A 22,053-nucleotide genomic window follows, 5' to 3' on the forward strand; every position below is an offset into this window, starting at 1 on the left:
TCAAAAACTAAACTAAACTAAACTAAACTAAACTAAACTAAACTAAACTAAAGTAGGTAGCTGGGGCCCCCGTCATTTCTGCTTCCTGCAGCAGGAGGTCTGCGAGGTGCATTCTTGTGGCTGCTGCAGGACTTTGAGGCATGAAGAGATCCAGGGCCTTTGGTCCAGGGAGTCAGAGGTAGCATGGGAGGGGTGGGCAGAGGTGACCCAAGCACCTAGAAGGAGGCAGCAGGCTGGGCCCCAGGCTACCATGCTCCCTCCAGGCCTAGGCCTGTTCAGCCTGGCTGCCGGCCCTCCTGGCATTAGGCTGGCTCTTGGCTGTTGAGTTAATATCCCTTTCCCCAGCTGTGTTAGTTGACGTGGTGCTGCTTGGACCATGGGGCTGATCCCATCTGGCCTCTGACACCCTCTCTGTTCTCCTCTCCGTTTCTCCTTTCTGCTTGGGATGCCTCTGTGCTAAGGGGGAAACTGAGGCATGGGTACAGAGGGTTCTGGATAGGGGCATTCAGGAATAGACATTGTGCTCATCTCCTCTTCCCCTGGACACAGCCTTCTACACCAAAGCTCATGCTATGGGAGAATGGGCATCTTCACCCTCCCCCTGACAATAACCTTGGGTGTCCTCTGGGGCTGGCCTGGGCTGGATGATGTGTGGGGCAGGGGTGCTCAGAGCCATTGCCAAGCTGCAGTGCCATTAGGGGAATGAAGCTGGAGCAGGAGAGACTATTTCTGGGCACTGAGCTGAGGCCATCTGCGGGAGGTCAGACCAGGCCAGACTGTCCCCTGCCTCCACAACCCACATCAGCTCCTCACCACTGCAGCAGCCGGCAGACTGCATTGAGATGTGTGAGGCACCCAGACAGCGTCTTCAACCCCAGTCACTCAATATGCTAAGCAGGGCTAATTTATTCCCTTGCCTCTTAATGGGATTGCAGCAAAGCAAGCAGGGGCGTGAGTGTGTTGGAGGTAGTATTCCGCAGGGCGGGGGGGTTGGATCGGGGGGATGGATGGTTTCTTTGTGGTTCTCTTGCATCCTTCCTAAGACCCCTTTTCTCCCTATGTGACTCCACACTACGTCCCCAAGGCTTCATTCAGCTCAGAGGGGAAACTGTAGCAGAGGGAATGGGGACTCAGAGTCCTTTCTTACTACCTCTTAGTGGGGTGCCCTGGGCAAACTGCTTAGTGACTCTGATCTTCAGCTTCATCACCTGTAGAATGGGCAGACTAGAGCCCACCTCAGCTGCTGTGACAAAGCGTCAGTTTTGGAGTATAGAGCATATGCCAAACTCTGGGACACAGTGGGCAGGCAGTGTGGTTGGTACCTGCCTGCACTCTGTCCTCCTGGGCATCTCCTTGCCCTCTTTTGTCACTCTCTGCAGTCGGCTGACTTCTGAGGTTAGCTGGGGACGGGTGTGTGTGTGTGGGGGGGCTGTTTTGGAAGCTTCTCTCTGGAGTTCTGGCATTGGGGGTGAGGGTGGGGACAGATGAGCTCAGAGCCTCACGGAAACAAAACAAGGAGGGCTGGAGGGGGAAAAGCATGGACCTGACCAGGGCTCAGGCTGGTTTGGCTGCAAGTCTGGGCTCTGCCGCTGACTAATACTGTGAGCCTCCGTTTTCTTGTCTGGAAAATGGGAATGATGACACCTACCTCGCAGGGTTAGTGAGAGAATTAAGGAGGGTAAGGTATGTAAAGTTCCCAGCATGAAGTAGGTGCTCAAGAGACATCAGTTTCCTTCTCTCTCTGGAAGGGGCCTTTGAGGTCATCTAGTTAACTTCTTCACTTGCTGACTCGGCCAGGAGCCAGGTGGGGCCAGGAATGGGGGAGAGCCCTGGGGTTGGGGTCTCTGACTTGGCAGGCGGGCCAGAAGGCAGTTAGCAATCATGATAATGAATGCCTTTAAATTAAAAAGAGTCTTATATGATGCTCACAGCAGCCCTAAAGGGAGACCTGAGCAGGCATAATTACCGTGTTTCACAGAGCGGGCGGTTGAGGCCCAGGAACGTGGCTTATCCACAGTCTCTCCATTATTGGTGCAGAGTTGGATGAGAGCCCGGTCTCGGGGTTCCCAGCCCTCTGCACTTGGCCTCTCCAGCACCTCCTCGCCTCTTCTGCTGAGAAGCACAGGCCCCTCAGCCTGGACCCTTTGGTGGGGAGGGCTTCCTCTTGTTCTCAGTGGTCCCTTGGTAGCAAGGGGTCATTGTCTCGCTTGACTAATTCACAGCCCCTGTCCTGGGACCTCCTCCCCAGACTGGCCTTTGAACCTGAAGGCCCTGGGCCTTTCTTCCAGCCAGATGTGAGGCCACGTGAGGCGAGTGTCTGTGGCAACCACCTTCTTTGAGGTTGGGGTGCGGTTGGGCCTGTTGCCCCCTGGCTCAGCGTGGGCAAGGAAGCCCAGCTCCCTCTCCCTCAGTAGCGTCCTTCAGGTTGGCACTTCTGACTGCCCCCTCACCAGGAGGCGACTTCTGGCCCAGCTTTCTCCCCAGCCCTGAGAGATGGAGTCCCATCCCCCATCTCTGCCACCCCCAACCCCCCACCCTTGCCTGCTGCCCCTTCCCCCTAAGCTCTTTAGCTGCCTCTGGGCTGTGAGAACGGCCCCCATGTTGCTTCCAAGAGCCACTGACTGGGCACTTCCAGCTCTGGGGGCTCCCCTCTGCCCCTCCACCCATTTATCTCCCCCTCCGTGAGCCAGAGGCCCTTTGTGAAGCTCTTTGTGTGGATTTGCGCTCCCAAGGCCAGGCAGGGGACAAAGGGACACCCCTGTCCCCTCTCCATTGTCCCCTCTTCCCAGGAGGCCGTGTGTGCCTATGTGTGTGTGTGTGTGCACGTGCATGTGTGCGTGTCCACGTCCCAGCTGGACATCTTTTATGTGTAACCTGTGGGTCAGAGGGGGTCTTGAAAGGATTCGGGGATGCCACATGGTCTTGGGCCTCCTAGACCAAGGCTGAGTGGCCTCAGTGGGAGAAAGGAGGCTGGGGCTTTTGAAAGGAGGCCGTCAGGCCTGGGTATGGTGGGGTAGAGGCCAGGACATTGACTCTCCTACCCAGGAGTGGGGGCTGTCACCATTGCCACCTCCACCTCTCTCTGAGTCTCCCTGTCACTCTGCCTCCCTGCCTAATCCTCCATCTCTGTCTCTCCTCTCCCTCTTCTGTCTTCTCTCCTCCTCCAGCTCACTCTCCCTATGCCTATCCCTCCTTCTCACCGGGCCACCTGCCTTCCTGGGTGTTGAGAAGAGGCCAGGTCTGTTCCTCCTCACCCCCCGCTGCCAGTGCCAGGGAAGCCCCTTCACCCTCTGCCCTTCTGGTATTTCAATCTTCCCCAGACTTCTCCCACCTCAACTCCCTCTGCCCTTCCCCCACTCTGAGGTCTTCTGGAGGTGCTCCTGAGCCTCAGCCAAGGCGCCCCTTCACCCTGGCCAGCCTGCTGATCCACAGTCTAGAATAGCACTGGGTGGCTGGCTGCCTGCTGGGTCCCGGCTAAAAATAGACCATGCTTGGTGTGCTTTCAGGGCAGTCTGTAGCAGAGACAGGGTCTAGCCCTCCAGGTCCCTCCTGGTCTCCTTGGGGGACATGTCTGCTGGGGCCCTGAGGCCTTCCCCCTACCCTGCTGCAATTGGAAGCCTGGATGGAGGCTCTGGCCCCAGCGACTCCTGGGAGGAAACTTCTGGCACTGGTGGGCAACACATGGGCAGAGAGAGGAACGTGGGGTGCCGGGATCCACCCTGGAGTCCTAGCGGGTATGTGATAAAGGCAGAACTCGACCCCAAGTGCAGACCACGAGACTGGACGCACAGACCTTCCAGATACCAGGCGGCGGTTGTGTTGTAGGTTGAGTGATGAGCCTGCTCCACTCGCTCTAGGCTCTGGGCATCAACTTTCCTACCTGGAAGGTGGGGGCTTTCTGCCCTTGGGGGTGCTATTAGGTAATCTCTGCTGGGTCCATGGGTAACAGAGTCCAGAGGGACTTTCTGCAGACTCTTCAGCTCAGCAGTCCCGATGCCTTTTCATTCCCTGCCCTGGCCCCTCTATCTCTTCCTTGCAGGCTTGTGGCCTGCCCTTCCCAAGCCTGGGCCTCCATTTCCCCTCTGGTCTCTAGATTTTGGACTCATTCTCCATCAGGAGGTCCTGAGCCCCAAGGGCTGCGCAGAGCTCTCAGAGGAGGGCCCAGCCTCCTGCCAGTGTGGTGAGGAGTAGGGGCAAGGGCCGGGGTCAGCAGCTGCCTGGCACAGGCTCATTCAGGGCTCTGCCAGGGACTCGGGCTTTAACAGTTTCAAGGCCTTTTTTGTTCTTGGAATGTTCTTTCTATCTAATAGTCTCTTGTTCTTGTTTCTTGGACGCATTGTCTTCTCTCATCTCGCTGAGGATGTAAATGGTCACTTATCTTGCAGCTTCTTCTTCCTGCATCTTGCTTGCTTCCTCCGGTTGCCTTTGCTGTCCTCCATTACCCTGCAAGTTTCCTTAGTAAAGGGATAGTCAAGGGCGGATTGGTTGCTCTGGGGTATCTGGCTGGGTGCTTCATTGGGGGAACTCCTGTCTGTGTCTTTGGGTTCCTGCTCTTGGGCCTCCACTTTTCTGCCTGGGGCAGGTCACAGTCAGGTAGCAAACACTCACTTTTTGCTAGCCCCCAGCCTTTAACTCAGGACCCCTCCAGCCTTGTAGTCTGGTCAACAGGGCCTGCTGTCCCCAGGCCACAGCCTGGCTATTTTCCTTTCTCTGTAATGAATCTGCTGGCTTCTGCAGGATCAGGGATGAGAGCTGGACACAGAGTTCTTCTTCCATGTTCTACCAACCTTCCTGTTTTAGGATCGCGTTTACCCTATCCCCAAAAGCATCTGAGCCACCAATCGTGAGCCTTTGGGGGCTCTGTGCTGTGAGCGAACCTGGCTGCTTCTCATTGGTTCCCCAGGCAGCTCAGGGGTCAGCGTTCTCAGGCTTATGATTCCGATTTGCCCGTCACTCCCTGGCTCCCAGAATTTTGACATTGTTGTCAGAGGTGATAATCAAGTTATTTAACCAGTGATCCTAGGGACTGGACTGCAGGGCTGGAGGGGTCCTTAGGTTCCCTGCTGGACCAGTAGTTGGCCCTTTCCTTGCTGAATTGAAGAGAGGCCTGCAGATCCAGGGGAGGGGCTGGCGCATTGGGCCTGTGGGGTGCTGTGGCTCTTCATCTACTGGCCCAGAAATATTTTAACACCCCCACAGCTGCCATGGCTGGGCTCTGCACACTGCTGAACATCTGCTCGCTCTCACTGCCGTTTCCGCTCCTTTTTTTCCCTCTTGGATTTATGCTTCAATAATAAAAAAAGGAACCCCCTTACTGTTGTTTTAGTGGGGGCTTAAGACAGAACAAAATTCAACATGTGTGTTCAGTCGGCCCACTGCACCCGGAGGATCCACTTCACATTTCTGGGCTTGGCTCCCTTGCCTGCAAAAAAGAGTAGGGCGGTGGGGAGGCTGCAGCCGGGGATCGGGCATGGGGATGGCTCCTCTGGACTGTCTTTTTCCTGGTCTTAGGTGTGGTCTTGAGGCCGCTGACAGGATGGCGAGGTTTGAAGCCAGCAGGAGGGTGGGAGGGCAGGGATCAGGAGGCACTTCCCAATCATCCAGGGTGTGAAGTCAGAGAACAGGACGCACTGGGGAGGCACTGGAGTTACATCCTGACCTGACCTCCGGAATGTAACTGATTTCCCCTTTACGGACTCCCTTCCTCCTTTCATCAACAGAAGTCTGTCCTCAGGGCCTCCCTACTCTGAGGCGAAAGGGCAAGCCCCTTGCCGAAGGAGGAAGTTTAGGGCGGGCAGGGCAAAGGCATGAGGGGGCCTAAGGGCCTAGAAAGAGACTCAAGGGTGGAAAGAGGTCCCATGAGTCCCCCTCCTTGGTGCCCGAGCCTGGAGGGAAAGACAGTTTTCTCCAGGGAGATGGGGTGCTCATGGAGGAGGACTGGGGTAGTTCCTACCTGTAGGGCAGCCCCCAAACTGTCACCTCATTATAGTCAAAGTGATATAGACTAAGAATTATCTGGCAAGCTACCTCATTTGCACGTCCTTTTGCATCCAGTTTGCAGGTCAGCACAGTCATTTGGAATCCACGAATGGTCAGAAAGTTCCTTTAGTGTGTTCTTTTCTCTTTCTGGGAGACCCAGCTCTTCCCTTTTCCATTCTTCTCTCTCTCAGTCCCTCACTCCCCATCTACAGGGTCCCAGCGTTCATCCTTATCCTCCAGGGGACTCTCCATGTCCCTCAGGGGACCTGTGCTTTATGTGTGTCTGTATATGTTGTATATAATTCCTCTATTTCTTTTCTTTTCTTTTCTTTTTTTGGAGACGGAGTCTCGCTCTGTTGCCCAGGCTGTAGTGCAGTGGCACGATCTCAGCTCACTGCAACCTCCACTTCCCAGGGTCAAGCAATTCTCCTGCCTCAGCTTCCCGAGTAGTTGGGACTACAGGCACGTGCCACCACACCTGGCTAATTTTTGTATTTTTAGTAGAGATGGGGTTTCACCGTGCTGGCAAGGCTAGTCTCAAACTCCTGACCTCGTGATCTTCCCGCCTCAGCCTCCCAAAGTGCTGGCAGGCATAAGCCACTGCGCCCAGCCTAATTCCTCTATTTCCAGGCCAATGTTTGCTTTCTTCCTTTGGCCACATAAAGAAAATGTGTCTGTCCCCTTTCTATCCAAGTTCCAGACTCCTTCCTGTTCCCCAGTTCCTTCCCGGCTCCCACCTCATGTTCTCAGCCTGTGCACCACAGTCTGCCCCTCAGAGACAGAAAACTTAAGGAAGGGGACAATCTGAGTGGCCCAGGTGAGACCTGATTGGAGAAAGGGCTCTGAGGCATGGGAGCAGATGTCTGTGTGGGAAGCAGCCTCATTCCCCAGGGGGTCTAAGATGGCCCTGGAAATGGGTTTTGGGTTCTGCAAGAGAATTCACACAGCGAGTTCCAGACTAAGTGAGATTGGAGATTTGGGGACAGGGACAGCAGGGCCAGCCTGTTTTCTTGCTAAGTTGAGCCAGGGCTTTGGATACTGAGATTTTATGCTGTGTCATGGGACAGTGAAGACTCAGACCTCATCTGGAGTTTAGAAGAAGAGCATGGGGAATAGTATGATAGTATGAGAATAATAGGGTGAAAAGAGAGGCCTCTCTGGCAATGTGGTGCCTCATTGGAAGTTCCGCCTAATGTCTGACTTGAGTATTTTTTGCTTTAGTCCTAGCCTGTTTCCTTGTGTTTGTCTTGAGTTGGGCTGCAGGGGCTCAGGAAATCGTTGCTGTGCTTCCTCCTTTCTCTTCTTGGACTGAGAAGCATCATATCCTCCAATTCCTCTCTCTTCTTGGGTTCCAGCCTCTTCATGTGCCTCTATTCTACCTCTCCTCTAGCTTGCTAACTGCATCTCCTAACAAAGCTGTTTTGGCCTCATCCTTCTGGGACTCCTGGCTCCTCTCCCTCAGGCGTTCGTTCCCTGGACAGTGGTGTGAACTGTGTGTTCCAGACAGGGTGCTCTGGCTGAGGGCTCTGGCGGGGAGCATCTGTCTAGTGGGTGTGGGGTGGGCAGTGTGCAGCTGGCAGAGCCAGGAGGGGTTGTGGGTGAGATATTGTTCAGTAGCTCCCGAGGGTGCCTCGATGAATCAGGTCCCCTGCCAGGCATGTTCACATTTAATTTAATCCTCACGATTAAACTCCATGAGGTTAGGATCCTAGTCTCCATTTTACAGAAGAGGAAGCAGGCTCAGCATAGGAAAATAACTCCCCAAGGTCACATGGCCCACAAGTGCCAGGGCCAGGAGTTGACCTTGGTCTCTTTGCTGGCTTTGTACCTGAATTCTTCTGTTTGGGAGGCGAGGGTGGGGACAATGGAGATGATGCAACGCACACGTTTTCTTCAGCACGCACTCAACTGCCCTGGGAGGAAAGAAAACCAAACACAGAAGCAGCCGTGTTGCAGATGAGGACACTGAGGCTCCCAGAGGGGCAGTGCCCCAGGCTTATCCGTCCACAGGGCTGGCAGGGCCCTGGCAGGGATGGGGCCAGGCTGCCTAAGGGATGTCACATCAAAGACCTCCTCATCTCTGGTCTGCCTGGGGCTGGGCCTGCCCTGCTCTGCCCTAAAGCCACCAGACAGAATGAACATAGAACGTGCCAGAAGCCAAGTTCAAGTGGATCACAGAGGGGTCTGGGATCCTTGGGGTGGGAAAGAGAGGAAACCAGTTATTTCATTCAGTTCACCAGCCAGAATGGAAGTCTTCAGGCTCCAGGAGAGTCTCTAGCCTTGATGTGAGGGGATGCAAGGTCCAGCCAGGACACAGTGAGTGCCATCTCTCCTGACTTCTGTGGAGCAGTGAAGCACTCACAAATGGGGGGACTTGAAGCCCCCCAGGAGTTTGTCCTGGACCTGACCCAGTGATGGCCTACTTCTAGACAGGAATCAAGTACCGTGAGACCCTTGGCCCAGGGTGGCTCCTGATCATAGGGGCCGCAGCTGGACTTTTGAGGGTCTCAGTCCATACTCCCCACTGGGTAGGTCCCTTCGGTGGTCTGAGCCTGGGGAGGCAGGAGTCACTGGGAGCTTCCAGTCATACTTGCTTCTGGAGCCTCGATGTCAGGCTGTGTCTACCTTGTCTTTGCCGCGGTTTCCCTGGCTGCCCAGCTGCATTCTCTCCTCATTCTTTGATTCCTTTACTCTTCTCCCCTCTCCAGGGTGCTGGCCCTTCACTACCACTGGCTGCTTTTTACGGATGCTCAGGTGCCTCCCACCTTCCTCCCTGTCTCCCTTTCCTTTCATATTCCTCCTGCCCTGCTGCTTTGCTTGTTTCCTTCTCACCACTCACACTGGGTTGGCGCTTGCTCACATCTCCAGTCTTTGATGCCAGGTCTCAGCCCCAGTGCCGCTCCTATTTTGGATTGTCTCTCTGGGAGGGTCCATTTCCTTCCTCCTGTCCTCATCTCAGTCTTGGGTCCATCTGGGATCTGTCTGGGTGACCTGGGTCCCCCCTGCCCTCGTCCTTATCACAGTTCTCTGGCTATCTGCAGGGCATGGGCTGAGGGCCCCGGGCTGAGTGGGGCACTGGAGAGTCCTGGGGTTCTATTTCCCAGACTCCTTCTCACACTGCAGTAACCATTGCTTGGGAGTGGGCCCTGGAGAGGAGCCCAGTGAGATGATCCAAGGGGAGAGAGGTGGGTGGGGTGGCAGCAAGCCAGATGGAGGGAAGCTGCTAGATAGATGGACCTGAAGTGGTTGGAGACCTGATAATCTATCTGTATCTCCCCCGTGTTCCTGTCTCTCCCTCCTGGTGTCTCTAGCTCCCTGCCAGTCACTGTCACTGTCGCAGCCTCTCTGCATCATCTTGGATCCTAGGACTAGGAGCTTTAACTCAGCTCCCCTCCCCTTGTGCCTCCCAACCCAACTACCCTCTCTGTCCAGTTCAGGAGCAGACTGGCCAGTGGGCTGGTTTCCCAGGAAGGGGAGGGGGCTGCAGCAGGAGCGGCTGGGGGTGGGGGTGGATGGTAATTGTATTAGCTAGTGCTGATGCCATGGGCTTCCCAGACTGGGCCCTCCCCTGCCCTCCCCCTTTCCCTGGCCCTCCTTCCTCCTTCTCCTGCACTCTCCATTCATCTCACTCTCTCTCCCAGTTCCATCAGAATCAATTAGACAGTCCCTGCTTTAATCTCATTGTGGGAGCCTGGGCTCAGACCCAGCGCCCAGCTCCTAGGTCTGCAGTCTCCATGCTGGGCCCTGCACGGAACACACCAGGGCAGAGGGATAATCAAGATGACCCCAGGCCGCTGTCCCACTCCCCATCCTCAGATGCTCTGGCCTGTGGGATCCCCATGGATCAATACCCACCATCACTCCAGGCATATCCCACCCCGCCCCCACCCCTCCGTTTATCATGTCAGCTGCTGGGTGGTGATGGAAGTCATTTGGAAAGGGGCCCAGAGGACCTGAGATTCTCAGCCTGGAGAATAAAGGGGGGTGGGGGTGGGGTGGGGATAGGGGCTTGAATAATGAGCTGCAAGGGTCTGAAGGCATTCATTGTGCAGAAGAGAGTGATCAAGCTGTTCTCCTTCCTCAGGCAAGACAGACTAAGAGGAAATGGTCTGGAATTTGAACAGGAGGGATGGAGGTTAGGTATCAAGAGGAACTTCCTGCCTGTCAGAGATCAGAGACCTGGGCTAGTAATGGTGAAGGGGACAGAGAACTTAGGGACTCACCTCCTTGGGATATCCATGAGAGGAGAAACATTTCTTCCCCTCTCTTTCCCTCTCCCCCTCCCTCCTCTCCCTTCTCTCTGCTTTTCTGGTTATAAGGCTGTACTCTGGAAAAGCCATGACTCAGGAATGAGGGCCTCTTCCAGTTCTGGCACTGCCACTTTCTAGCTGTGTGACCCCTGGCAAGTCACTTTACCTCTCTGGGCCTCCATGTTCTCACATAAATCAGGGGCAGGGGTTCAAGTTTAACTGGAATCAGTGCTATATTGGGGAGCTGTTTCAGAACAGGGAGGTGGGGACTGTCATCAGGGGGTGTGTGGAGTGGAGGTGAATAAAGACCTCACGGTCCTGACTACAGTGACAGCAAAACCCTGAAAATGGCAATTCCTACTGGCCCATAATCCAGCTGTGGGAGGGAGCCAGTGGATTTGGAAGCAGAAATGGCCCTTCCTTCGTCCGTCCCCCTCCCTCCCTCCCTCCCTCCCTCCCTCCCTCCCTCCCTCCCTTCCTTCCTTCCTTCCTTCCTTCCTTCCTTCCTTCCTTCCTTCCTTCCTTCCTTCCTTCCTTCCTTCCTTCCACTTACCAAATAACTCATGATTATGGGCCCCCTGCAGGCACCATGCTAGGTACTAGGGATGTAGGCATGAACACTGATAAGGGCCTCTGGGACTGGCATTCTGGTAGGGAAAGGGGTGAGACAGGGAAGAATCCAGCAAATGTATCAAAAAGAAACAGTGCTATGAAGAAATGAACGTATTGATATCACATAGATTTGAGGCTCAAAGTAATCGAAGGACTTTAATGGGGTGATCAGAGGAGGCCCAGGAGACACCGACACGGAGTCCATAGGAGATAGAGCCCCAGCTCTGCAGGAACCTGTATTCTGTTGTATGGAGAGAGGTTGGGTGTGAGTTCCGTGCCTTGTATATGGTTGGGCAATTCACCCATGCGTGCAGCTGATGAAATCCATCCCTGGTGCAGCTGCTGAGGGGCCTGGGAACCTGCCTGGAAGGTGGGACCTGAAGGACAGCCCCTTGGGAATCCTGGGAGGAATCTCTGCGACTGGGAGAGTGGTGAAACTCTATCTCCCCAGCGGGTGGGGGTGAGGCGGGCCTGTAGTGATGTCCCATCTAATGGTGGAGAAAGGCTGAGGGGTCCCGGGGGAGTGGTCTCTGTGCATCTCTCTGTGGGTGTGAAAGCAAGAGCTGGAGTCTCCGATCAGATGCCCAAGTGATTCTCCCTAACAGGAGCTGCCTTTGTGCCCCTGCAGACAAAACCAGCCAGGGGAACTGTGGGCCTGAGGGCCTGTGACAGAGGAGGCTCTGTGCCTACCCTGAGCCAGGTGGGCCCTCCTCCCATGACCTGCTCTCTTGTTTCCCCAACACCTGTGCTGGCTGCCTCTGGGAAATTTCCCGTTCTCTTATTGCTTCTCTGGAGGTAAAAGGGGCCCTCCTAGCCCTGACCCAGTGCAAACTTGGGGAGAAGGGCCCAGAGCAGACTGTGTCTGCAAACATGGATGGGCTCCATCCCACTTGGCCATAGACTGTGGAGCCTCCTCCCTGGCCTGCACTCAGAATCCAGATCTCTGGTCTCATGGACGTGGTGGCGGGTGGAGAAGTCATTCCTCCTCCTCCAACTCCTGGCCAGACCCCCAATATAGCCCCCCTTGCCAGTCTGGACTCTGTGGCTGAGGAGAGGCATGGGACGGAGGACGAGCAGGGGTGCTAAGGCTTGGAGACAGGTCCGGGATTTGTGGGAGCCTGGAAAGGGCCATGTCACATGAGCAGGGGGACAAGGAGTCCCCAGGGGATAGGTTAACCCAGGAGGATGGTGACCAGCTCTTCAAAAGTTGCACTGGGGAGGGAAAGGCGAGGAGCTGGGGGTCACTGTTGGACCTCCACATGGGGGCTACAGAGAGATCTCTTCATGTGACCTGGCATGAGGCCCTCAGGGCAGCCCAGAACCTGCCCAGGCTTCCCCGATCCCTACCCATGGGGGATACTTTGGCCTCTAATACACGTTTCCCTGCATCTGAGCATCTGTGTCTGGTCCACTGTGGGGAGCTTTGCATCTCCGTCCCTGACGCTCAGGGGCCTGGAGGGAAGATGGACTGAGCACCTACCAGGTGCTGCATGCCGTTTCTTTCTTTTTCTTTCCCTTCCTTCCCTTCCTTCTTCCTTTTCTTCCCTTCCTCCTTCCCTTCCTCCTTCCTTTTCTCTTTCTCTCTTTCTTTCTTTTTCTTTCCTTCTTTCTTTTTTTCTTTTTCTTTCCTTCTTTCTTTCTTTCTTTTTCTTTCCTTCTTTCTTTCTTTCTTTCTTTCTTTCTTTCTTTCTTTCTTTCTTTCTTTCTTTCTTTCTTTCTTTCTTTCTTTCTTTCTTTCTTTCTTTTCTTTTCTTTTCTTTTCTTTTCTTTTCTTTTCTTTTCTTTCTTTTTCTCCTCTCTCTCTGTCTCTCTCTCTCTCTCCTCCTTGATGGAGTCTCACTCTGTCACCCAGGCTGGAGTGCAGTGGCGCAATCAACCTCCGCCTCCTGGGTTCAGGTGATTCTCCTGCCTCAGTCTCCCAAGTAGCTGGGATTACAGGTGCCCGCCACCACACGGCTTTTTTTTTTTTTTTTTTTTTTTTTTTTTTTTTTTGTATTTTTACTAGAGATGGGGTTTCACCATGTTGGCCAGGCTGGTTTCAAACTCCTGACCTCAAGTGATCTGCCCGTCTCAGCCTCCCAAAGTGCCAGGATTGCAGGTGTGAGCCACTGTGCATGGCCTGATGCAGTTTCTGATTCTTTGAGTGTTTTGAGGGAGAAAAGGGATCAAGATTGACAGAAGACCATTTGGGATTAGAACCCCCCACCCAACTCTCCCACTCCCATATGTGAATTTTGGTGAAAGAAGAAGCAAAGGGGATCCTGGCTAGAATCTTCCAGGAGGTTCTGGAGTGGCTTCAGGGGGGTCTGGGGATCCTGCAGCTGTTATCCTTGGGATTCTGTCCTCCCTTGGTGACGAAAACAGAACAGAGTACTTGTGGCAGTATGTCATTGACCTTCAGGTATTGAGGCACCTGGCATGAAGCTATATGGGGTATGAGGGGGTGGACAGAGGCTGGAAGTGGGAAGCTGGGATACCCTCCAGGCAGTGGCAGGCCTGGCTTCAGGTCCCTGTAAACCTTGGACTCTCTCCTCTCTCTTTGGAGCGTCCTTGGCTTGAGGCACCTCCTGCTGGGCAGTGGCTGGAAATGGACTCTGCCCTGCTGAGCTCAGTTCATCATTGGCTTCAGGCGGGGAAGCCTTGGATGCTGTCATCGCTTCCTTCCCTTTCTACTGGCTCACTCTTCTTTCCTTCTGTTTGTTGAGTGTCTCTCATGCCCAAGTGCTGAGAAGGTTTTGATAATTTTCTTAAGAAAAAGTCACCTTGTCCTCCTCTCTTAATCTAGGCAGGGTCGCACTTTAGCCAATCTTGTCTGAATAACTTCCTCCTATTTTAGAAATTCCACAAGTGATTCCTTTGGATGAAACTTCATTCTACTTGCGATGGATTAAACCCCATTTCCTTCTGTCTCATGTCTTATCTATTTCCCCTTATCTATTTCCTCTGAGATGGGGTAGGGAAGCTATGGAGATGGAAGGCCCCTGGAAGAGGAGGAAGCCCCCCTGTCAGACTTGGAACAGGACTCAGCAGTGCTAGGGCTTCCCTGGTGATTGTGGGCATGAACAAAGGCCCAGCCTGTTGGCGATGGGCTCACTTTAGTGTGGGGATCTCATTACCTCTCCTCCTACCTCCCTGACGCCCCCTCCAGCTTTTATCCAGAGCATGTGTGGCGGTTGGTGATCCCCCTTGCTGGAGGGCTTGTTAGGGGATGAGGGCTCCTAATGTCTCTCTTTCCCCCCTCTCCATCTACTCACCAGCAGGAACCTCTTCCTTCTCCCTCCCTGGGGTCCTGCTAGTCTCCCCCAAATGCTGGACCCCCCTGCCTTGTCTCAAGGTGGGGAGCTGCAATGGGTACGGGCAGGGCCTGAGGAGTCTGTGGTGGGGGGCAGGCGGAGGAGAGCTTGGGGGCAGGGGTGAGCTAGCTGAGAAACTTTCAGGTCTTCTGCTCACACAGTGGGAAAGGGACCCTGGCTGGTGCAGGAGAGGAAGGGGACAGGGAGGCAGCATCATCTGGAAAAATGGCCCTGAGATGGTGCTAGGGCAGCCCAGCCCCAGGGGGATGGGGGAGGGGTCTGGCTGGGCTCCAGTGGCGCTTGCTGCGGAAGAGGCCCCCTGGCAGCTCCTCCGCCCCATTCTCTCCCAGCTTGGCCGGCTGCCTGCCCTCCCACTTTCTCTGCAGTCACAGAACCCCGAGCAACACTCGTGGGTGCCCCTCCAGCTCTCTGCAGTCTGTCTGTGGGTCTCCGCCTGCCTCTCTCTGCCTTTGTCTCCCTGTCTCTGTGTCTCTCCCCATCTCTCTCCAGAGTCCAGGACCTCCGCCTCCCCTCTTTTTCCTTCCCTCTCCCTAGTTCTAGGGTCCTAATAGGATGACCTCACACAATATTCCCGAGAGGCCCCCATCCTCTGTTCAGCTGAGCACAGCAGAGGTAGCAGAGGGCAGGCAGAAGGGAGAAGATGGGAAATTGAGGCCCTGAACCCAGAGCAGGCAGGTGCAGCTCCAGTCCTAGAGTGCTGGTCCAGCTCTCCTCTCTCCCAGGCAGGGTCCCTTCCAACCTGTAGGGGCCCTTTGGATGTGCTGAACGTCTGAGCGCCCTCACACTGAGTTGGCTAGAGAGAGATCCTGGCTGAGGAGTCGGAGTGTGTGGCCAGGGTCAGAGGTTGGAGGTGGGACTGGACAGCTGGTCCAGACTGTGCACACAGTCCCCACGTGCACGCCTGGCACAGGGATGTGTCTACTTGGGTCATGGAAGCCGCAGGCCTCCGTTTAAGTTAATTACATTATGCCCTGGGGAGCAATATGGGAATTGGAGTGGGCTCTGGAGGGAATCCACACTCACTCACACACGCAGGCTCACACCCTCACTGCAGCCAGGAGCACAATGCTGCCGCCGCCGCCGCCTCGGCTCCCACGGCTGCCGCTCCTTCCTCGCAGGTGGACGCCCGGCGCCGGGCGCCGCCTCTGCCGGGTCCCCTCTGGCCTCCCCCACGCGGCTCCCCGAACCTCAGAAGTTGCCGGGGTGCCGGCACCCTCCCCTCAGCGCGCCCGGGAAGCAGGAGGCGGAGGCTGTCACGCCGCCAGGGGAGGAGAAAGACGCGGAGGAAGAGTCTCAGAGGGTGCAAGCCCCCTGCCGCCCGCACCCCGTGGGGGTTCCCCGGAGATGGAGCCCAGTCAGGGCCGCGCCGCGGGCCTCCCGCCCCGCGTCTCCCGCTAGAGGGGGCAGGACACCGGCTGCTCCTCCGGGGCTGAGACTCCGGGAGACCGGGGACAGGGTAGGGCAGGGCGCCCGCCTTCCTAGCCCGCCCCAACCCCGGAACTCTGCGCCAGGAGCGGCGGGTCCACCTCTCCCGACCCTCGCGCCCCAGGCGCCCACTCCAGGGGTCAGCATGACTCGGCTGAGTTGGTGCTTCTCCTGCGTGATCCGTTGGGGCAAGTACCTCTTCTCGTGCCTCTTGCCCCTGCGCTTCTGCCTCCGCAGCCAGGTAAAAGGTCTCGGCAACACCTGGCCCCTTCGGACCCCCGCCCCCTCCCTCCCAGCCGCTTCCCTCCCGCAGTTTCCTCGGCATTCGATCTGACTTACTACCCTCCACTCTCAGGGACCCTCCGTCTTGGCCGTCGTCAGCCTGGCTCTCAGCAGAGTTTGGGACTCCGGGGGAGTCGCCACCCAGACTGCTGGGATCCAGAAAGGAGAGTTGCTGCCCCTCCCCCAGCGCACACCCCTGAGTGTCTTGGGCTTGGATCAGAAGTCTGAAGGATAGCACCAGAGTCTGTGGGAGGGCGGCGGATTTGGGGATACAGAGTAAAGTTCCTGGGGTTTTAAGCATCCCTCTCAAATTTCCGTGGGAAGAGAAGGTGGGTTCCTGGAAATGCCACCTGCTCCCCAATCCCTAGAAGCCGCCGAGTTAAGGCAGCGAGGTAAGGAAGTCAAATGGACACGGGAATGGGGCGGCTGGGGAACAGCAGGAGGGATTTCCCACTTATCCAGGAGGATGGAGGGACCAGGGAACTGGGCAGGGAGAGGATGGGGGCTGGGGCGCCAGGGAGGGAGCAGCAGCTGGGTTGGGGGCAGGAGCAGGGGTCTGGGGAACGTGCAGTGCTGTGGGTGGGCGTGTCCTGGTTGAATATCGGTCTCCCTGGGATTCTCAGAGAAGATGCTTGACGTTGCCTTCAGCAGGTGTGTAACGTGTGTATGTGTGTGGGTGGGGGGAGTATAGACCTGAGGGTGGAGGTGGAGGTGGGGGCATAGCTACAAAGTAGGGAATTGGAAAAACTGTGCGTAACTTTAAAGTCTCCCTGGAGGACCAGGAGAACCCCAAGATCATAACCTAGAGCCCCCAGGACCCCAGGACCCTCTAATGAGGGGAAGGATTCCAGGGACTGGAAGTCCTGGCTTTCTGACCCACTCTCTTGGGACAGGGACGGTCCCCTGTCACAGGGGAGGGGAAAGTCCTCCATTCTGGTTAAGACTCCCAGCTATGGAGCCAGCCACCTGGGTTTGAATTCTGGCTTTACCAGCTGTAGACCTTGGGCTGGTTACAGGATCTGCCTGTATCTTGGTTTTCTCATCTGTGAAATGGGGATAATGAAAATATCTACATCGTTGGAGTGTTGTGAGGATTAAATAAGGTAATGCACTTAAAGTGTTTAACTGTGCCTACTCCATAACAGGTGTTTGATAAAAAACAGGGATATTATCATTGTTATTGTCTGCTTCCAGCAGTGATCTTGCAGACCATTAGGCAGGCCAGAGTATGTAGGGATGGAGAGATTTCTCCCAGTATCCATGCTTGCCATCCACAGGCTCCTTCTGCTTCATTAGGAGCTTGGACTTTTAACTCCTTCTCCCAGGTGTTACCTCTGAGCCTCAGTTTCCCTTTCTGCTGTTCCGCAGTGGGGAAAGGTGCCAGCAGGCTTCCGTTCCAGTTACCCAAGGTATGCTTTGAAATCTTCCAGCAAAATGCATTGTCCTCAGGGATTGGCTGAGAGGCAGGCCCTGCAGCTGCAGATCACAGGGCTGGAGCCCTGTCCACATTCCACTGGGTTCTGAGTTCAGATGCCATGAAGTCTGGATTTCTAGATTTGAGAAAAGGAGCCTGAAGTGGGAAATGGCCGGCCAGGATCAGGTCAGTTGGACCCCAGACTGCTTAGCAACACCCCCTCCCCATTTGCAGAGGTAGAGGATGATGGAACCACTTCACTCCGTTCTCCTTTTCCTTCTGGGCCAGGATTTGAGCTGGCGGCTGGGGGTGGGAGGGTGGATGAACAGCTGCAGCTGCCTCCCTCCAGCCTTTGAGAGGCCTGAGTCAGGCAGGAAATTAGAGCTGGGGAAGAGATCAAGATTGCGGAGTAGAGCTCTGGGAAGGATCTTATTAAGCACTGTTGGGATTGGGCCCAGACACGGTCCCCACCCAGCGTGATGGGGAAGGGGTGGTAGGGGAAGGGGTGTGAGTGAGGCTCCTTCTTGTGTCAGCTGGGGATACTGAGGCTCATGCAGGGCCTGGTTGGAGCTCTGCCTTCTCTCTCAGAGAGCACCCACATTTCTGCAGTGCAAGAGAGTGACCTCAATCTGGTACTAGAGGAGTGCTGGATGTGGAGGCTGGGGGCAGGGCCGCCCCTGGCCCATGTGGTGCCTTGGTGGGCATTAGAATGTAGTGCCCCATGCTCTGGGCTGATGAATCTCATGCCAGGGTTTGGTGGGTGGGGCATGGATAGGACTTGAGCCCCCACTTACGAGCCCTCTGCTAGAGGTCGGGGCACCCAGGACTCAGAGGCTGAGGTGTATGGGTGAGGCAGCATGGCTTACCTAAGGGAGGCTCTAGGAGCCTCAAGGGACAGACCCTGCCTGCACCCAGATCTCTCCTTGTTGACTCTTCTGAAGCCACTAGGGAGCCAGTTGGTCTCATCTTGACCCACGTTGTAGCACTATCCTTGGCTCCCCACTCTTTCCTGCCAAGCAAGACCTGGCTGAACCCCTCCCTGGAGCCTCAGCATCAGCCCTTAGGTGAGTGGAGAGAACAGTCAATACGTCACCACAACATGGAAGCAGAGCCCCTAGTCCTGGGGTGACCATATAGCTGTAAGAAAATTCTCCATCCATGGGAGATGTGGAATCAGATGCCCTGAGCTCCATTTTCACACATCATACTAGCTGTGTGACTCTGAGCCAGTTGCTGAACCTCTATATGACTCAGTTTCTGCACTTATAAAACGAGGGTTAGTAGGAGCCTTCAAGATGATGCAGCAAGCCAAGTGCCTAGTTAATTGGTATTAATCTTGCCTGGGGAAGGGGGAAGAGTATCAGATTCTGAGGGGGTGAGAGGGTGGAGGTCCAGGAGCTGAGTGCTTCGGTGCAGATTCCTGGGTCTCGTGCTGTTGGGATCTATACCTGGACACTGGTGGAGAACCCCATTGCCAGCTCTGCACCTACCTGTTGGACATGAGCCCCTCAGGACGGTCTGGGAGGAAGGCTGCAGTGTGAGTGGCCCCAGTGTGAGAGGCGGCAGGCTGCAGGGTTTAGGGACAAAATCTGGGGTCTGGGAGCCGAGAGACTGAATCTCTGCTTTTTATGGGCTCTGTGACCTCTGATAAGTCACACCACCTCTTTTGACGCAGTGTGACTGTCTGTTAAGCAAGGGGGCTGGATAAGGCTAGAGGTGCCCTGAGACTAACCTTCCTGGCAAACTCAGGAAGGGCCTTCAGAGTGGTTTTTTTTAAGCCAACACTTTCAAATTTGTATTTTTTCAATTTTGTAAAAATATTTTATATAAAATATGGAGATGGGGGTTCTATGGCAGATCAGAAGATGTGGAGATGTGGGCTTGTGTTGCTGCATGCTGTAGTGGGGAACCAAGGAATGGGTGTCCCCCTCAGCAGGGGCCTGCCCTCAGCAGGTCCTTGTGACCCCTTGCCCGCTCCCCTCATTGAACTTCTAGGTGACCCCCAATGGCTGTTACTGTGACCCCTGGGCAGCTGAGCTTGAAGGCCTTTACAGCTCTAAAATGCTCTGTGACCTTCAGATGCTGTGACCAGTGGTGACAAAGGAAAGGCTTAATGCCCTGGTAGGAGAGGGGTGGACATAAGAATGTTTTGATGGACAAGAGTCAAAGGAAAGGAAGACTGAATTGGATGGGGATGGGGCCTTGGCCTGGGAAACTCGTGGCATCACAGAAGGAGGAGCTGGAAGGGAACTTGGAGGCCATCAGCCTGGTTATTCTGCAGGTAAAGGAAACTGAGGCCCAGGGAGGGGCCTGCCAGGCTCAGGCTCTAAGACCATTAGCTCATTCCTGCCCACACTCACCCTTCCTTCTGCCTTGGCTCCACCCTCCTCCAGGCCCAGGGCCAGCACCAGAGCCCACAGACCTGACTCTGTTTCTTCAGCTGGCTGCTGAGCAGGGGGCTGGAGGGAGGAGCGGAGGGAGGTCTCTGCATGCGGCGGGAAGGCAGGAATGGTGGGGATGACGCAGGGTTGGGGCTGGGTTCAGAGGCTTCTGGATGCCAGTGTAGAGCCCCAGCCAGTCCTCCAGTGTGTACTCCATGTCTGCTGTGTGAGACAGGGGTCTGGGCACAGGGTGGGGATCCCAGGATGAACGAAACCATCCGGGCCTGTGGAGAGTCTGCAACTGGCTAGAGCTTGGCAGCGGGGCATTGGCAGCAGGCAGAGGTGGCTGCAGATAGGGTGGCACTGAAAGCGTGGGCGAAGGTGTACAGGCAGGGCTGCCTGAGGCCCTTTTGAGGGGAAGAGAAGGAAGGTTTGGGAAGGAAGCAGTGAATACTTACAGGAGGAAAATATGTGAGGACCCATTGACTAATTGATTGGGTGATTGAGTCATTCTTCAACCATGTCTGGTGCCTACTGTATGCCAGGCTCTGGGGATACAAAACACAGGACATGTCCTTGCCCATGTGTGGGTGGGGGTGTAGACACCAGGCTGTGAAGGAGGAACAAAGGCTGACAAGCCTGGAACAGGGTCATTACACACAGTTGGAGACACCTCAGTTGGCAGAGTCAACATTCAACAGGGAGAATGGTGGTTAATTAGCAGGAAGGACTTCCTGATGATGAGTAATTAATATACAGGAGAGACCCCATAGGCTTGGAGAAGGGGGATGGGGGTATTCTGGAGGGAGGGTTTCTCCAAGGGAACCCCCAGCACTAGGGTCCCCCACTTCCATTCTCGGTCCTAGCTGAGGAGCCTAGGGAGGCAGCAGGGCCTCCTTGGGCTGCGTGGGAGGCCAGACAAGTTGGTGTCGCTGTGACTTGGTCTTTGGTCTGGTTTTCCAGTATTTCTGGGAAGCTCCAAGGTGATTTCTCAGAACTCCAGAGAAAGCTGCCTGTAGGCGTCTTCAGTGACGCCAGCAGTGAAGGGCCTCCTGAAGATCACTCCCCTTTGCTTGCCTGGTGCTTTAGCCAGGGGAGATGGGAGGGTTTGCGGAGGTTTGTCTATGGACATCCCCAGCCGTGACTGCAGGCCCAACCCACTGTGGAACAGTGGTTCGTTTCAGTGTTGGTTCATTTCAGTGACATAAAATGTCAGTGAAGCCCCAGTAGGCTTGGGGTAGGGAGTCCAGAGGAGCATTGTGATCCTGGCAGGGAAAAGATGCTAGAGGCAGGATCTTTCCCAGCCCTAGAGCTCTGAAGGACTTGGAGAAGTATGCAGAGGGGACCCTGACTCCTTTAACAGAACAAAGACTCTTCACTCAGGTACCGGCTTTAGGAAGGATGGGAAATTGGCACTTCACTTCAGTGTCCTCCCCTGACATCTCAGAACCACCAAACAATAGATGGTTAGTTCCTGGTGCCGTGGACAACCTGTGTATCCGAATACAGCAGTCTTTTTTCAGATGAAGAGTCAGTGTTTCCCCTTCATTCTGGGGTTTCCCAGGTAGATGTCTTGGGTGGTCCCTGGGCTGGAAGTCTGCACAAGTGGCTGGGCAGGTCCCGTGAAGGAGGAGGCCGGTGGTTGCACGGTATGTGGTGCTGACGGAGAGCGGCATGGCGTGGTCTTGGGTGAGTGGGGGAGGGAGGCAGGGGATCTGTAACCCTTTGTGCATGTGGCCCTGGTGCATGTATAGCACAGTGTACATAGGAGGCCAGGCAAGAGGATTTTTCTTGCTAAGTGACTCAGTCTAGGAACGAGGTCTCCTAGTGCCTACCCTGGGCGGGCTCTTGTGTGTTGACGTGAGTTGGACTACGTCCTTGTGTGTGTGTGTGTCCACAGGAGGGTGTGGGACTGAGCCCTCCCTCCTTCTCCTGGACAGCTCCAAAGAGCAGAACGGGTGATTCATTGGCCCCCACCCACCCACAGTTGGTCCAGCCAAGGCCAGAGCTCAAAGACGAAGGGTGTTTTTGGAGGGGAACGTGGTGGTTCCAGACAATGAGGGCCTGGGGCAGACTTTGCTGGATTCCCCCTTAGTGCTCCCTGGGAATACTTTTGGGTTCTGACCCAGCCTCCTTTCCACCCTCTAGACCCCAACAATTGTCCCTGGGCAGAGGTGGGGGCGAGGGGAGGGGAGGGCTGCTGGGCAGGGGACGCTGTGGGGAAGAAGGAGGCCTGTGGAATGGTGGGAGGGGAGAACTGGGCCCAAGGAGGGGGAGAGGGGAGGAGGGGAAGGAAGTGGGGAAATGCAAACCAAATGTTGGCCCTGGGTACAGTCAAGAAAAACATACTCTCGCGGGAGCCTGGAGCGGGGTTCCCTTTCAGAAAGGCAGGAAGG

General features: G+C 55.4%; 1 protein-coding gene across 1 annotated transcript in view; it reads right to left on the bottom strand.

Annotated features, from left to right (window-relative positions):
- Window positions 1-22,053, bottom strand: part of ARPC2 (actin related protein 2/3 complex subunit 2) — an 870,481-nt gene that overhangs the window by 238,487 nt on the left and 609,941 nt on the right. The gene's annotated exons all lie outside the window — the stretch shown is intronic.

This window comes from Macaca thibetana, chromosome 12 (assembly GCF_024542745.1).
Source record: "Macaca thibetana thibetana isolate TM-01 chromosome 12, ASM2454274v1, whole genome shotgun sequence".
Lineage (NCBI taxonomy): Eukaryota > Metazoa > Chordata > Mammalia > Primates > Cercopithecidae > Macaca > Macaca thibetana.